The following is a 19,154-nucleotide window of genomic DNA, read 5'->3' as shown; positions in this document are numbered from 1 at the left end:
TAGGGAGTAGTGTGGACACTATATAGGGAGTAGTGTGGACACTATATAGGGAGTAGTGTGGACACTATATAGGGAGTAGTGTGGACAGTATATAGGGAGTAGTGTGGACACTATATAGGGAGAAGTGTGGGCACTATATAAGGAGTAGTATGGACGCTATATAGGGAGTAGTGTGGACACTATATAGGGAGAAGTGTGGGCACTATATAGGGAGTAGTGTGGACACTATATAGGGAGTAGTGTGGACACTATATAGAGAGTAGTGTGGACACTATATAGGGAGTAGTGTGGACACTGTATAGGAAGTAGTGTGGACACTATGTAGGGCATAGTGTGGACACTATATAGGGAGTAGTCAGGGCACTATATAGCGAGTAGTGTGCTAATTGGGTTGTAACACTTGTGAGAGAGAGAGAGAGAGAGAGAGAGAGAGAGAGAGAGAGAGAGTCAGGGAGGAGAGAGAGGGGGAGAGATAGAGAGAGAGAGGGGGAGAGATAGAGAGAGAGAAAGAGAGAGAGTCAGGGAGGGATTATTGATTATGATGATTATATGATTATTTGCTGTGTTTCCTCTGTTTAGGGGTGCGTGTTTACGCCACAGGGTTTTTCGTTTTCTCACCGTCGTTGTACCATTGGTACTGTATTAGGAGTAGAGGATTCTCCTCTGTGTGTTTCGTTATTTTCCCTGTGTGTTTATTTTTTTTAACCTTTATTTAACTAGGCAAGTCAGTTAAGAACAAATTCTTATTTTCAATGACGGCCTAGGAACAGTGGGTTAACTGCCTGTTCAGGGGTAGAACGACAGATTTGTACCTTGTCAGCTCGGGGGTTTGAACTTGCAACCTTCCGGTTACTAGTCCAACTCTCTAACCACTAGGATACCCTGCCACCCCAGGGTGACTTCGTTGGGGTGTGTTTCCCCTCCTGTTGTTGTTGGGTTGGGACTTTATAATAAACGACTGAAATCCCTTACTCTCCTGCTCCTGACTCCTGCACCTACCTCTTCTTAGGAGGCACCTAACAAAGAATGCAAAAACCTAAGAAAGAAGTTGGAAAAAAAACTAAATACCTGAGCCTTCACTATGGTGAATCTCTAAAACAATACAGAAATCAGCTCAACGTAATTGAAGAATCTTTTTGATCACTTTTAACAAACAACAACACATTGTCTACTCAAAACGAAGTTGTATGAATAAACCTGCAATCTTTTTGGCTCTATAAATCAAATCAAACTTTAATTCACACAATACAACAGACCTTACAGTGAAATGTTTACTTACAATACAACAGACCTTACAGTGAAATGTTTACTTACAATACAACAGACCTTACAGTGAAATGTTTACTTACAATACAACAGACCTTACAGTGAAATGTTTACTTACAAGCCCTCAACCAACAATTCAGTTCAAGAAGAGTTAAGAAAATATTCACCAAATAAACTAAAGTAAAAAAGAATAAAAAGTAACACAATAAAATAACAATATTGAGACTATATACAGGGGGTACCGGTACTGAGTCAGTGTGGAGGCTATATACAGGGGGTACCGGTACTGAGTCAGTGTGGAGGCTATATACAGGGGGTACCGGTACTGAGTCAATGTGGAGGCTATATACAGGGGGTACCGGTACTGAGTCAATGTGGAGGCTATATACAGGGTATTACGGTACAGAGTCAATGTGGAGGCTATATACAGGGGGTACCGGTACAGAGTCAATGTGGAGGCTATATACAGGGGGTACCGGTACAGAGTCAATGTGGAGGCTATATACAGGGGGTACCGGTACTGAGTCAGTGTGGAGACTATATACAGGGGGTACCGGTACTGAGTCAGTGTGGAGACTATATACAGGGGGTACCGGTACTGAGTCAATGTGGAGGCTATATACAGGGGGTACCGGTACAGAGTCAATGTGGAGGCTATATACAGGGGGTACCGGTACAGAGTCAATGTGGAGGCTATATACAGGGGGTACCGGTACCAAGTCAGTGTGGAGGCTATATACAGGGGGTACCGGTACACAGTCAATGTGGAGGCTATATACAGGGGGTACCGGTACAGAGTCAATGTGGAGGCTATATACAGGGGGTACCGGTACCAAGTCAGTGTGGAGGATATATACAGGGGGTACCGGTACAGAGTCAATGTGGAGGCTATATAAAGGGGGTACCGGTACAGAGTCAATGTGGAGGCTATATACAGGGGGTACCAAGTCAGTGTGGAGGATATATACAGGGGGTACCGGTACCAAGTCAGTGTGGAGGATATATACAGGGGGTACCGGTACCAAGTCAGTGTGGAGGATATATACAGGGGGTACCGGTACAGAGTCAGTGTGGAGGATATATACAGGGGCTACCGGTACTGAGTCAATGTAGAGGCTATATACAGGGGGTACCGGTACCAAGTCAGTGTGGAGGATATATACAGGGGGTACCGGTACCAAGTCAGTGTGGAGGATATATACAGGGGGTACCGGTACCAAGTCAGTGTGGAGGATATATACAGGGGGTACCGGTACCAAGTCAGTGTGGAGGATATATACAGGGGGTACCGGTACTGAGTCAGTGTGGAGGCTATATACAGGGGGTACCGATACCAAGTCAGTGTGGAGGATATATACAGGGGGTACCGGTACAGAGTCAATGTGGAGGCTATATACAGGGGGTACCGGTACTGAGTCAATGTGGAGGCTATATACAGGGGGTACCGGTACAGAGTCAATGTGGAGGCTATATACAGGGGCTACCGGTACAGAGTCAATGTGGAGGCTATATACAGGGGGTACCGGTACAGAGTCAATGTGGAGGCTATATACAGGGGGTACCGGTACTGAGTCAATGTGGAGGCTATATACAGGGGGTACCGGTACCAAGTCAGTGTGGAGGCTATATACAGGGGGTACCGGTACCAAGTCAGTGTGGAGGCTATATACAGGGGGTACCGGTACCAAGTCAGTGTGGAGGCTATATACAGGGGGTACCGGTACCAAGTCAGTGTGGAGGCTATATACAGGGGGTACCGGTACAGAGTCAGTGTGGAGGCTATATACAGGGGGTACCGGTACTGAGTCAATGTGGAGGCTATATACAGGGGGTACCGGTACCGAGTCAATGTGGAGGCTATATACAGAGGGTATCAGTACAGAGTCAGTGTGGAGGCTATATACAGGGGGCACCGGTACCGAGTCAATGTGGAGGATATATACAGGGTGTTACGGTACAGAGTCAATGTGGAGGCTATATACAGGGGGTACCGGTACCGAGTCAGTGTGTGGGGGTACAGGTTAGTAATGAGGCTTTATACAGAGGGTACCGGTACCGAGTCAGTGTGTGGGGGTATAGGTTAGAGGTCATTTTGTACATGTAGTTAGGGGTGAAGTGACAATGTATCGATAATAAACAGCGAGTAGCATCAGTGTACAAAACAAATGGGGGTGTCAATGTAATAGTCTGGCGGACATTTGACTAGATGTTCAGCAGTCTAATGGCTTGGGGGTAGAAGCTGTTTAGAAGCCTCTTGGACCTAGACTTGGCGCTCCGGTACTGCTTGCTGTGCGGTAGCAGAGAGAACAGTCTATGACTAGGGTGACTGGAGTCTCTGACAATTTTATGGGCCTTTCCTCTGATACCCTGATGAAGACAGCTTGGTTGTCGTTGATAACGTTGATAATTACATTTTTTCATCTGAGCTCCTAGAGTGTTCGGCTCTCTTTTATTTTCCAACTTTCCTCTGACACCGCCTATTGTATAGGTCCTGGATGGAAGGAAGCTTGGCCCCAGTGATGTACTGGGCCATACGCACTACCCTCTGTAGCGCCTTACGGTCAGATTTTAATTGCAAAAAGGTTTTTTTAATCATCAATTAGCCTTTTAAAATGATCAACTTGGATTAGCTAACACAAAGTGCGGAGTGATGAGGAGAGGAGAGAGATGGTTGCTGATAATGGGCATCTGTACGTCTATGTACATATTCCATAAAAAATCAGCCGTTTCCAGCTACAATAGTCATTTACAAAATGACACTGTATTTCTGATAAATTTGATGTTATTTTAATGGACAAAAAAAAAGGTTTTTCTTTCAAAAACAAGGACACTTCTAAATGACCCCGAACTTTTGAACTTTTGTATATTTGACATAATTTGACATTCGAAATGTGTTTATCCTTTTGGAGTGTCATATTTACTGTTCTTTTATTTTCTAATTTTTTTCCACTTTTGTTTATTATCTATTTCACTTGCTTTGGCGATGTTAACACATGTTTCCCATGCCAATAAAGCCCATTAAATTGAATCAAAATGTAAATTAAATTGAAATTGAGAGAGAGAAATGCCCAGAGATAATCACCGACAGACAGAGACATGCAGGGCTTTGAATCAGCACACAGCTGACGGGGTCAATAGTGTTAGGAGGAGGAGGAAGAGAGGGAAGATTGTCTGGCTCCCCTGGGGCCCCTGCAGCATGGAGGAAGCAGCATGGAGGCTCACCATATCTTCATCAGAGCCTGATAGGCTTTGTTTCCATGACTAGATCACTCCAGCTGGACCCAGATCATGTGTTGTATGGAACCTGATGACTACACCACTCCAGCTGGACCCAGATCATGTGTTGTATGGAACCTGATGACTAGACCACTCCAGCTGGACCCAGATCATGTGTTGTATGGAACCTGATGACTAGATCACTCCAGCTGGTCCCAGATCATGTGTTGTCTGAACCTGACAACTAGACCACTCCAGCTGGACCTAGATCATGTGTCGTATGGAACCTGATGACTAGACCACTCCAGCTGGACCCAGATCATGTGTTGTATGGAACCTGACGACTAGACCACTCCAGCTAGACCCAGATCATGTGTTGTATGGAACCTGACGACTAGATCACTCCAGTTGGACCCAGGACACGTGTTGTCTGAACCTGAAGCTTGCAGCTGAATGGGGGTTGGGAGGTGTGAGTGGCTGGAACGAGGGAGAGGAGTGTGCTATTCTCAAGAGTGGGCAGTGACGGAGGCACGGAGGCATGACTCCACAAACACACACATACAAAACGGTTAGGGGCCGACATCAATATAATCCACAGGAAATGGGATGAATAGTCAGTAGCGCTTGGTAAGAACTAGTGTGGGGATGAAACTGAAACCCCCGTCGAGTCCGGACCGCTCCACACACACAGAAAGAGAACCGTTCCCCAGCTGCTCTTCAATCTAAGAGAAAATGAGAGCCTGATGAACCATGAATACACACTCGCTCACTTACACACACACACACACACACACATATAATGAGAACCGGATGAACCATGAATAAACACACACACACAATCACTCACTTACACACACACACACATAATGAGAAGCGGATGAACCATGAATAAACACACACACACACTTACTCACACACACACAGAATGAGAACCATGAATACATTTTGAGCTTGTATGGCTTGTTAAACACACAGACAAGTCACTTTAATTACACGAAGTGATGACTATGATCCAGTCTACTGCATATTCAACAGTCTACTTTAGATACCCATATTTTATATAATCAGCATTCAGACATTTCTAAACAGGTTAACCTACAGATTTGTATAGTTGCTTTATTTAGCACAAAAAAAGAAAACAGGTAAAATGAGAACCATTACAGGTAAAAATGAGAACCATTACAGGTAAAAATGAGAACCATTACAGGTAAAAATGAGAACCATTACAGGTAAAAATGAGAACCATTACAGGTAAAAATGAGAACCATTACAGGTAAAAATGAGAACCATTACAGGTGGAAATGAGAACCATTACAGGTGGAAATGAGAACCATTACAGGTGGAAATGAGAACCATTACAGGTAAAAATGAGAACCATTACAGGTAAAAAATGAGAACCATTACAGGTAAAAATGAGAACCATTACAGGTAAAAATGAGAACCATTACAGGTGGAAATGAGAACCATTACAGGTGGAAATGAGAACCATTACAGGTGGAAATGAGAACCATTACAGGTAAAAATGAGAACCATTACAGGTAAAAATGAGAACCATTACAGGTAAAAATGAGAACCATTACAGGTAAAAATGAGAACCATTACAGGTAAAAATGAGAACCATTACAGGTAAAAATGAGAACCATTACAGGTAAAAATGAGAACCATTACAGGTAAAAATGAGAACCATTACAGGTGGAAATGAGAACCATTACAGGTAAAAATGAGAACCATTACAGGTAAAAATGAGAACCATTACAGGTAAAAATGAGAACCATTACAGGTAAAAATGAGAACCATTACAGGTAAAAATGAGAACCATTACAGGTGGAAATGAGAACCATTACAGGTGGAAATGAGAACCATTACAGGTGGAAATGAGAACCATTACAGGTGGAAATGAGAACCATTACAGGTGGAAATGAGAACCATTACAGGTGGAAATGAGAACCATTACAGGTGGAAATGAGAACCATTACAGGTGGAAATGAGAACCATTACAGGTGGAAATGAGAACCATTACAGGTAAAAATGAGAACCATTACAGGTAAAAATGAGAACCATTACAGGTAAAAATGAGAACCATTACAGGTAAAAATGAGAACCATTACAGGTGGAAATGAGAACCATTACAGGTGGAAATGAGAACCATTACAGGTGGAAATGAGAACCATTACAGGTGGAAATTGCAGTGCAGGTAGAGAGATATAGCATCTGAAGAATTAGCATCCCTATAAGACTATTGAAGAATTAGCATCCCTATAAGACTATTGAAGAATTAGCATCCCTATAGCACTAATGAAGCGTTAGCATCCCTATAGCACTAATGAAGAGTTAGCATCCCTATAGCTCTAATGAAGAGTCAGCATCCCTATAGCACGAATGAACAGTTAACATCCCTATAGCTCTAATGAAGAGTTAGCATCCCTATAGCACGAATGAAGAGTTAGCAGCCCTATAACACTAATGAAGAGTTAGCATCCCTATAGCACGAATGAACAGTTAACATCCCTATAGCTCTAATGAAGAGTTAGCATCCCTATAGCACGAATGAAGAGTTAGCAGCCCTATAACACTAATGAAGAGTTAGCCTCCCTATAGCACTAATGAACAGTTAGCAGCCCTATAACACTAATGAAGAGTTAGCCTCCCTATAGCACTAATGAACAGTTAGCAACCCTATAGCACTAATGAAGAGTTAGCAACCCTATAACACTAATGAAGGGTTAGCATCCCTATAGCACGAATGAAGCGTTAGCATCCCTATAGCTCTAATGAAGAGTCAGCATCCCTATAGCACGAATGAACAGTTAACATCCCTATAGCTCTAATGAAGAGTTAGCATCCCTATAGCACGAATGAAGAGTTAGCAGCCCTATAACACTAATGAAGAGTTAGCATCCCTATAGCACGAATGAACAGTTAACATCCCTATAGCTCTAATGAAGAGTTAGCATCCCTATAGCACGAATGAAGAGTTAGCAGCCCTATAACACTAATGAAGAGTTAGCCTCCCTATAGCACTAATGAACAGTTAGCAACCCTATAGCACTAATGAAGAGTTAGCAACCCTATAACACTAATGAAGGGTTAGCATCCCTATAGCACGAATGAAGAGTTAGCATCCCTATAGCACTAATGAAGAGTTAGCATCCCTATAGCACTAATGAAGAGTCAGCATCCCTATAGCACTAATGAAGAGTTAGCATCCCTATAGCACTAATGAAGAGTTAGCATCTGAAGAATTAGCATCCCTATAAGACTAATGAACAGTTAGCATCCATATAACACTAATTAAGAGTAAGCAGCCCTATAGCACTAATGAAGAGTTAGCATCCCTATAACAATAATGAAGAGTTAGCATCCATATAGCACTAATGAAGAGTTAGCATCCCTATAGCACTAATGAAGAGTTAGCATCCCTATAGCACTAATGAAGAGTTAGCATCTGAAGAATTAGCATCCCTATAAGACCAATGAACAGTTAGCATCCATATAACACTAATTAAGAGTAAGCAGCCCTATAGCACTAATGAAGAGTTAGCATCCCTATAACAATAATGAAGAGTTAGCATCCCTATAGCACTAATGAAGAGTTAGCATCTGAAGAATTAGCATCCCTATAAGACTAATGAACAGTTAGCATCCCTATAACACTAATTAAGAGTAAGCAGCCCTATAGCACTAATGAAGAGTTAGCATCCCTATAACAATAATGAAGAGTTAGCATCCCTATAGTACGAATGAAGAGTTGGCATCCCTATAGCACTAATGAAGAGTTAGCATCTGAAGAATTAGCATCCCTATAAGACTAATGAACAGTTAGCATCCCTATAACAATAATGAAGAGTTAGCATCCCTATAACAATAATGAAGAGTTAGCATCCCTATAACAATAATGAAGAGTTAGCATCCCTATAGCACTAATAAACAGTTAGCATCCCTATAGCTCTAATGAAGAGTTAGCATCCCTATAACAATAATGAACAGTTAGCATCCCTATAGCTCTAATGAAGAGTTAGCATCCCTATAGCTCTAATGAAGAGTTAGCATCCCTATAACACTAATGAAGAGTTAGCATCCCTATAGCATGAATGAAGAGTTAGCATCCCTATAGCACTAATGAAGAGTTAGCCTCTGAAGAATTAGCATCCCTATAACACTAATGAAGAGTTGGCATCCCTATAGCACTAATGAAGAGTTAGCATCCCTATAACACTAATGAAGAGTTAGCATCCCTATAGCACGTATGAAGAGTTAGCATCCCTATAGCACTAATGAAGAGTTAGCATCTGAAGAATTAGCATCCCTATAAGACTAATGAAGAGTTAGCATCCCTATAAGACTAATGAAGAGTTAGCATCCCTATAGCACTAATGAAGAGTTAGCATCTGAAGAATTAGCATCCCTATAAGACTAATGAAGAGTTAGCATCCCTATAACACGAATGAAGAGTTAGCATCCCTATAGCACTAATGAAAAGTTAGCATCCCTATAGCACTAATGAAGAGTTAGCATCTGAAGAATTAGCATCCCTATAAGACTAATGAAGAGTTAGCATCCCTATAGCACTAATGAAGAGTTAGCATCTGAAGAATTAGCATCCCTATAAGACTAATGAAGAGTTAGCATCCCTATAACACTAATGAAGAGTTAGCATCCCTATAACACTAATGAATAGTTAGCATCCCTATTGCACTAATGAAGAGTTAGCATCCCTATTGCACTAATGAAGAGTTAGCATCCCTATAGCTCTAATGAAGAGTTTTTTATTTTATTTTTATTTCACCTTTATTTAACCAGGTAGGCTAGTTGAGATCACCTTTATTTAACCAGGTAGGCTAGTTGAGAACACCTTTATTTAACCAGGTAGGCTAGTTGAGAACACCTTTATTTAACCAGGTAGGCTAGTTGAGAACACCTTTATTTAACCAGGTAGGCTAGTTGAGAACACCTTTATTTAACCAGGTAGGCTAGTTGAGAACACCTTTATTTAACCAGGTAGGCTAGTTGAGAACACCTTTATTTAACCAGGTAGGCTAGTTGAGAACAAGTTCTCATTTGCAACTGCGACCTGGCCAAGATAAAGCATAGCAGTGTGAGCATACAACAAAGAGTTACACATGGAGTAAACAATTAACAAGTCAATAACACAGTAGAAAACAAAGGGGGGGTCTATATACAATGTGTGCAAAAGTTAGCATCCCTATAACACTAATGAAGAGTTAGCAGCCCTATAACACGAATGAAGGGTTAGCATCACTATAGCTCTAATGAAGAGTTAGCATCCCTATAGCACTAATGAAGATTTAGCAGCCCTAATGTGAATATTCTCTGTCTGTTAGCATTCAGTACTGATATAATGACATGTTAATGGATCGTTAGCATTCCCAGAGGAAGGTTAATATGAATATGGTTTTAATTGAAATACAAAACTGTATTAGTACTAGGAAAATGAATTTGATTGGACAAGGTCTCCCGAGTGGCGCAGAGGTCTAAAGGCACTGCGTCTCAGTGCTGGAGGCGTCACTACAGATCCTGGTTCAATTCCAGGCTGTATCACAACCGGGCCGTGAGTGGGAGCCCCATAGGGTGGTGCACTCTTTGTCTAGCGTCGGCCGGGGTAGGCCGTCATTGCCTAGTTAATTAAATTAAGGACAAATACAAATGATATACTTACTGCATGTTCATTTTGAAACATTTAACTTTATTGTTTGTTTATTGTTTATTGTTGTTATTTATTCAAGCCCGGTCACATTTTTGTTACGTGTGTAGACCAACTTACAGATGTATTTTTTTAACGGACAAATCAAATTAAATCAATCAATCATCTCAAACAGTGGCATCTTTCCAAAACCTGCTAGTGTTTGGGTTGCTCATCCTAATGCCTGCAGGTATGTGCTTGTGTGTGTGCCTGTGTCTGTGTCTGTGCCTGTGTCTGTGTCTGTGTCTGTGTCTGTGTGCACGTGCGTGTGCGTGCACGGGCCTGCAGGTGTGAGGTAAACTCCAGATAAACTCCTGTTAATGAGTCCTAAGAGACCCTCTCTGTGGGCGTCATGGCTCAGAGCGTACCTGAATCAGTGTGTGTGTGTGTGTGTGTGTGTGTGTGTGTGTGTGTGTGTGTGTGTGTGTGTGTGTGTGTGTGTGTGTGTGTGTGTGTGTGTGTGTGTGTGTGTGTGTGTGTGTGTGTGTGTGTGTGTATGTGTGTGAACGGAGCACACCTGAACTTGTGGAGGAAAGACTTGCTGTTAAAGGAGGTAAATGCTTTCATCCTGAAATAGAACAGACATGGCAGCTCTTAGGAGAAAATATCCTTGACTCAAGGCCACCTAGTCTCTGACATGTCTTGTCACTTGGCTCCAGCTGCATCTCATTAGTCTGAAGTAGCTTTCTCTTTCTCTCTGTCATCTCCACGTATCCTTAAACATCCTCCTCCTGTCATCTAATCACAGAGAGATCTTTAGTAAATCACTTTCCTCCAGTCAAATGATTTAGTGGCCTCATCGGTAGAAACCCAGGTCGCAGTTGCAAATGAGAACTTGTTCTCAACTAGCCTACCTGGTTAAATAAAGGTGAAATAAAAAATAAAAAAATAAAAAATGTTATTCATATTTTTTGTTAATTTCATAATAAATAAACATTATATTTTTTAAAGCGGAATATCCGATGTTTCTAAGTCAAACGGTTTTGTTATATTTCAGTCTTCTGTATATCAAGTGTAATATTGAGATGCAAACTCAAAATATATCACATTTCAACTCTATATATCTTTGTTATTGTCACACCCTGACCTTAGAGAACCTTTCATTTCTCTATTTTGGTTAGGTTCGGGTGTGACTAGGGTGGGTAGTCTAGTTTTTTATTTTCTATGTTGGCCTGGTATGGTTCCCAATCAGAGGCAGCTGTCTATCGTTGTCTCTGATTGGGGATCACATTTAGGCATTCTTTTCCCACCTGTTGTTTGTGGGATCTTGATTTTGTATTGTAGCTTTTTAGGCCCTACAAAGCTGTACGTTTCGTTTGTTACTCTTTCTTGTTTTGTTCCGGTTATCATAAATAAAAACTATTAACCTACCCCACCCTGCATCTTGGTCCGACCATCCATCCAACAACGATCGTTACCTTTATTCATTTATCTGACATGGTTCAGGCGTCTTCTTTTTATAATTCCATATCCTTGTTTGTGAGGTGTTAACTTTAGTAGATTTTAGTAGATTTAGTAGATTTGTTTAAGACTACCAAGAAATACTCTGTGTGATCCTGACTTAGCCCCCTGTAGTAAAATCAATGGCTCTGTGATAACTATACGGATCATTGGGATTCTTATGGTCTGATGCCACTTTTAACAATATTGATCCTCATGTATCCTCTCTGTGGGTAAACCTGACCTTTGACCCCTGCCTAGGTTTATGGCACAGGAGTTACCTAATGAACTTACTCAGATCAGTAGTGACCTGATAGCCTGGTCCCAGATCTATTTGTGCTGTATAGCATAGGCTAGTTAGCCATGACAATTGCCACAGTAGTTGCTGCATAGTATAGTCTTGTTAGCCATGACAGTGGCCATAAGAGTTGCTGTATAGTACAGGCTAGTTAGCCATGACAATTGCCACAGTAGTTGCTGCATAGTATAGTCTTGTTAGCCATGACAGTGGCCATAAGAGTTGCTGTATAGTATAGGCTAGTTAGCCATGACAGTGGCCATAAGAGTTGCTGTATAGTATAGGCTAGTTAGCCATGACAGTGGCCATAAGATTTGCTGTATAGTACAGGCTAGTTAGCCATGACAGTGGCCATAGGAGTTGCTGTATAGTATAGGCTAGTTAGCCATGACAGTGGCCATAAGAGTTGCTGTATAGTATAGGCTAGTTAGCCATGACAGTGGCCATAAGATTTGCTGTATAGTACAGGCTAGTTAGCCATGACAGTGGCCATAGGAGTTGCTGTATAGTATAGGCTAGTTAGCCATGACAGTGGCCATAAGAGTTGCTGTATAGTATAGGCTAGTTAGCCATGGCAGTGGCCATAGGAGTTGCTGTATAGGCTATTTAGCCATGACAGTGGCCATAAGAGTTGCTGTATAGTATAGGCTAGTTAGCCATGACAATTGCCACAGTAGTTGCTGCATAGTATAGTCTTGTTAGCCATGACAGTGGCCATAAGAGTTGCTGTATAGTACAGGCTAGTTAGCCATGACAATTGCCACAGTAGTTGCTGCATAGTATAGTCTTGTTAGCCATGACAGTGGCCATAAGAGTTGCTGTATAGTACAGGCTAGTTAGCCATGACAGTGGCCATAGGAGTTGCTGTATAGTATAGGCTAGTTAGCCATGACAGTGGCCATAAGAGTTGCTGTATAGTACAGGCTAGTTAGCCATGACAGTGGCCATAGGAGTTGCTGTATAGTATAGGCTAGTTAGCCATGGCAGTGGCCATAGGAGTTGCTGTATAGGCTATTTAGCCATGACAGTAGCCATAAGAGTTGCTGTATAGTATAGGCTAGTTAGCCATGACAGGGCCATAGGAGTTGCTGTATAGTACAGGCTAGTTAGCCATGACAGTGGCCATAAGAGTTGGCATGACAGCACCGGCAGATCTGGGACTAGGCTCGTGACCTGATGTGCTCCTGAGTCATCTTCGCCCAGTCAGTCAGTGGGCTTTTCCCCAAATTGAAATCTATTCCCTACATAGTGCACTTCTTTTGACAATATCCCTACGTATCCAAAATAGTGCACAACTGGGTTCTGGTCAAAAGTGGTGTACTATGTAGGGAAGAGGTTGCAATTTGAGAAAACAAACCACAATGTGGGTGGAGAGAGTTCTTGGCCCGTGGCCTCAAGAGGAAATCCATCTCAGAGATTACAGAGCTCGGACAAGACATACATCTCCTAGATTAACAAGGAAGGATAACCAGCCACTCAGCTCTATCATCTCTCAGCCCTGCGTGTCAAACATGAGGTCAACTGACCAGCACCACCCAGCTATCTCATCTCTCAGCCCTGTGTGTCAAACATGAGGTCAACTGACCAACACCACCCAGCTATCTCATCTCTCAGCCCTGCTTGTCAAACATGAGGTCAACTGACCAGCACCACCCAGCTCTCTCTCATGCACACCCTATATTCACCATGCTATTCATAACACCCTGGTGTCACGACTTCCGCAGAAGTTGGTGCCTCTCCTTGTTTGGGCGGAGTTCGGCGGTCGTCGTCACCGGTTTTCTAGCTGCCACCGATCTACGTTTCTATTTCCATTTGTTATGTCTTGATTGTACACACCTGGTTCCCATTACGTTATTATTATTTCCCTATTTAACCCACTGGTTCCCAGTATGTTTTGTGCGTGATTGTTCCTGTCTTGTGTTAGTCTTGTGTGTTAGGGTTTGTTATCCCTACATGGATTTATTGTACTGGCTATTTTTCCAGAGTAAAGTACCTTATTTTTACTCAGTTCTGTTTCCTGCGCTTGACTCTATCCTCACCTATACACCACCGATGCTGACACCTAGATTCACCATGCTATTTACCACCCTCTAGATTCACCATGCTATTTACCACCCTCTAGATTCACCATGCTATTTATAACACCCTCTAGATTCACCATGTTATTTACCACCCTCTAGATCCACCATGCTATTTACCACCCTCTAGATTCACCATGCTATTTATAACACCCTAGATTCACCATGCTATTTACCACCCCCTATATTCACCATGCTATTTACCACCCTCTAGATTCACCATGCTATTTATAACACCCTAGATTCACCATGCTATTTACCACCCTCTAGATTCACCATGCTATTTATAACACCCTAGATTCACCATGCTATTTATAACACCCTGGATTCACCATGCTATTTATAACACCCTAGATTCACCATGATATTTACCACCCCCTAGATTCAGCATGCTATTTACCACCCTCTAGATTCACCATGCTATTACCACGCTCTAGATTCACCATGCTATTTACCACCCTCTAGATTCACCATGCTATTTACCACCCCCTAGATTCACCATGCTATTTATAACACTCTAGATTCACCATACTATTTACCACCCTCTAGATTCACCATACTATTTACCACCCTCTAGATTCACCATGCTATTTACCACCCTCTAGATTCACCATGCTATTTATCACCATCTAGATTCACCATGCTATTTACCACCCCCTAGATTCACCATGCTATTTATAACACTCTAGATTCACCATACTATTTACCACCCTCTAGATTCACCATGCTATTTACCACCCTCTAGATTCACCATACTATTTATAACACCCTAGATTCACCATGCTATTTACCACCCTCTAGATTCACCATGCTATTTACCACCCTCTAGATTAACCATGCCATTTACCACCCTCTAGATTCACCATGCTATTTATAACACCCTAGATTCACCATGCTATTTACCACCCTCTAGATTCACCATGCTATTTACCACCCTCTAGATTCACCATGCTATTTACCTCCCCTCCCTGCATCTCAATGAATACATGCTCATTATGGTTCTTAGCCCTGCAGTGAAACAGTCCAACAAGACACTTAAACACACACAAACACACAAACACACACACTTCAAACACACAAGCACACACTGTGGTGACACAGTCCAACAAGACACTCAAACACACACACACACCAACAAACACACACACACACACACACACACCTCAAACACACACACACCGTGGTGACACAGTCCAAGAAAAAACACACACACACATCTCAAAGACAGACAGACACACACACACACACTCACACACACACACACACACACACACACACACACACACACACACACACACACACACACACACACACACAAAATGTGGTGCCAGTCCAAAGGCTGTGATAATGACGATCAGTCTGTGAGTTGTGAGGCTTTGGTCTCAGTGTTCTGGCAGACAAAGTGACTGAGATGGAACTTTAAACGTCAGTGAAGAAAAGGGCAAGAGAGACAAATACACGATGTCTTGATAGAGCTGAAATTCATTCGTCTTCTATTTTATTCAGCTGCACAGAAAGTACTACAGCCTTGTTTTGGAGGATAGGAAGGAACGAGGGACGGATTACCGAATGGGGACGCAGGTCATGTTCTTGGCCCCTTTTTTTAGGGGGGGGGGGTATTCCTGGACCCTTTTTAGGCGGGGGGTGTTTTTTGGGGGGTTCTTGGCCCCTTTTTTAGGGGGGGGGGGTGGGGGTTCCTGGACCCTTTTTAGGGGGGGGTTGTTTTTGGGGGGGTTCTTGGCCCCTTTTTTTGTGGGGGGGGGGGGGGGGGGGGGTTATTGGCCCCCTGGAGGTCAGAGCCCCACCAGATAGCACATGATAGGAAAATGTGCAAGATTACAGGAAATGTGCTTTCAAACAGCAAGATTCACACTCAGCCTCATGGCAAAATGTGAGCAGCAGCATGAGATGAGCTATAAGATGTGACGTTATGACTATAACTACTGATTCCTGAAGGAAGGAAGGAAGGAAGGAAGGAAGGAAGGAAGGAAGGAAGGAAGGAAGGAAGGAAGGAAGGAAGGAAGGAAGGAAGGAAGGAAGGAAGGAAACGAGTTACAACATACAATGAGGAGTCGCATATATGCTCCCGGCCAACAAAATTGTCAATACTACTTTCATAACAGTTACATACCAATAACATAAATAAATAATTATAATTATAATTATAATAAATAAATATAACTTTTAAAGACTAGCCTGCTGGCCTTACAGAATCGATAGGAACATTAGCCTGCTGGCCTTACAGAATCGATAGGAACATTAGCCTGCTGGCCTTACAGAATCGATAGGAACATTAGCCTGCTGGCCTTACAGAATCGATAGGAACATTAGCCTGCTGGCCTTACAGAATCGATAGGAACATTAGCCTGCTGGCCTTACAGAATCGATAGGAACATTAGCCTGCTGGCCTTACAGAATCGATAGGAACATTAGCCTGCTGGCCTTACAGAATCGATAGGAACATTCGCCTGCTGGCCTTACAGAATCGATAGGAACATTCGCCTGCTGGCCTTACAGAATCGATAGGAACATTAGCCTGCTGGCCTTACAGAATCGATAGGAACATTAGCCTGCTGGCCTTACAGAATCGATAGGAACATTAGCCTGCTGGCCTTACAGAATCGATAGGAACATTAGCCTGCTGGCCTTACAGAATCGATAGGAACATTAGCCTGCTGGCCTTACAGAATCGATAGGAACATTAGCCTGCTGGCCTTACAGAGTCTATAGGAACATTAGCCTGCTGGCCTTACAGAATCGATAGGAACATTAGCCTGCTGGCCTTACAGAATCGATAGGAACATTAGCCTGCTGGCCTTACAGAGTCTATAGGAACATTAGCCTGCTGGCCTTACAGAATCGATAGGAACATTAGCCTGCTGGCCTTACAGAATCGATAGGAACATTAGCCTGCTGGCCTTACAGAATCGATAGGAACATTAGCCTGCTGGCCTTACAGAATCGATAGGAACATTAGCCTGCTGGCCTTACAGAATCGATAGGAACATTAGCCTGCTGGCCTTACAGAATCGATAGGAACATTAGCCTGCTGGCCTTACAGAATCGATAGGAACATTAGCCTGCTGGCCTTACAGAATCGATAGGAACATTAGCCTGCTGGCCTTACAGAATCGATAGGAACATTAGCCTGCTGGCCTTACAGAATCGATAGGAACATTAGCCTGCTGGCCTTACAGAATCGATAGGAACATTCGCCTGCTGGCCTTACAGAATCGATAGGAACATTCGCCTGCTGGCCTTACAGAATCGATAGGAACATTAGCCTGCTGGCCTTACAGAATCGATAGGAACATTAGCCTGCTGGCCTTACAGAATCGATAGGAACATTAGCCTGCTGGCCTTACAGAATCGATAGGAACATTAGCCTGCTGGCCTTACAGAATCGATAGGAACATTAGCCTGCTGGCCTTACAGAATCGATAGGAACATTAGCCTGCTGGCCTTACAGAGTCTATAGGAACATTAGCCTGCTGGCCTTACAGAATCGATAGGAACATTAGCCTGCTGGCCTTACAGAATCGATAGGAACATTAGCCTGCTGGCCTTACAGAGTCTATAGGAACATTAGCCTGCTGGCCTTACAGAATCGATAGGAACATTAGCCTGCTGGCCTTACAGAATCGATAGGAACATTAGCCTGCTGGCCTTACAGAATCGATAGGAACATTAGCCTGCTGGCCTTACAGAATCGATAGGAACATTAGCCTGCTGGCCTTACAGAATCGATAGGAACATTAGCCTGCTGGCCTTACAGAATCGATAGGAACATTAGCCTGCTGGCCTTACAGAATCGATAGGAACATTAGCCTGCTGGCCTTACAGAATCGATAGGAACATTAGCCTGCTGGCCTTACAGAATCGATAGGAACATTAGCCTGCTGGCCTTACAGAATCGATAGGAACATTAGCCTGCTGGCCTTACAGAATCGATAGGAACATTAGCCTGCTGGCCTTACAGAATCGATAGGAACATTAGCCTGCTGGCCTTACAGAATCGATAGGAACATTAGCCTGCTGGCCTTACAGAATCGATAGGAACATTAGCCTGCTGGCCTTACAGAATCGATAGGAACATTAGCCTGCTGGCCTTACAGAATCGATAGGAACATTCGCCTGCTGGCCTTACAGAATCGATAGGAACATTCGCCTGCTGGCCTTACAGAATCGATAGGAACATTAGCCTGCTGGCCTTACAGAATCGATAGGAACATTAGCCTGCTGGCCTTACAGAATCGATAGGAACATTAGCCTGCTGGCCTTACAGAATCGATAGGAACATTAGCCTGCTGGCCTTACAGAATCGATAGGAACATTCGCCTGCTGGCCTTACAGAATCGATAGGAACATTCGCCTGCTGGCCTTACAGAATCGATAGGAACATTCGCCTGCTGGCCTTACAGAATCGATAGGAACATTAGCCTGCTGGCCTTACAGAATCGATAGGAACATTAGCCTGCTGGCCTTACAGAATCGATAGGAACATTAGCCTGCTGGCCTTACAGAATCGATAGGAACATTAGCCTGCTGGCCTTACAGAATCGATAGGAACATTAGCCTGCTGGCCTTACAGAATCGATAGGAACATTAGCCTGCTGGCCTTACAGAATCGATAGGAACATTAGCCTGCTGGCCTTACAGAATCGATAGGAACATTCGCCTGCTGGCCTTACAGAATCGATAGGAACATTCGCCTGCTGGCCTTACAGAATCGATAGGAACATTCGCCTGCTGGCCTTACAGAATCGATAGGAACATTAGCCTGCTGGCCTTACAGAATCGATAGGAACATTAGCCTGCTGGCCTTACAGAATCGATAGGAACATTAGCCTGCTGGCCTTACAGAATCGATAGGAACATTAGCCTGCTGGCCTTACAGAATCGATAGGAACATTCGCCTGCTGGCCTTACAGAATCGATAGGAACATTCGCCTGCTGGCCTTACAGAATCGATAGGAACATTCGCCTGCTGGCCTTACAGAATCGATAGGAACATTCGCCTGCTGGCCTTACAGAATCGATAGGAACATTAGCCTGCTGGCCTTACAGAATCGATAGGAACATTAGCCTGCTGGCCTTACAGAATCGATAGGAACATTAGCCTGCTGGCCTTACAGAGTCTATAGGAACATTAGCC

The sequence above is a fragment of the Oncorhynchus kisutch genome, linkage group LG12 (assembly GCF_002021735.2).
Source record: "Oncorhynchus kisutch isolate 150728-3 linkage group LG12, Okis_V2, whole genome shotgun sequence".
In the NCBI taxonomy this organism is placed as follows: domain Eukaryota; kingdom Metazoa; phylum Chordata; class Actinopteri; order Salmoniformes; family Salmonidae; genus Oncorhynchus; species Oncorhynchus kisutch.
The sequence above is the reverse complement of the archived record's forward strand: the minus strand, read 5'-3'. Positions refer to the sequence as shown.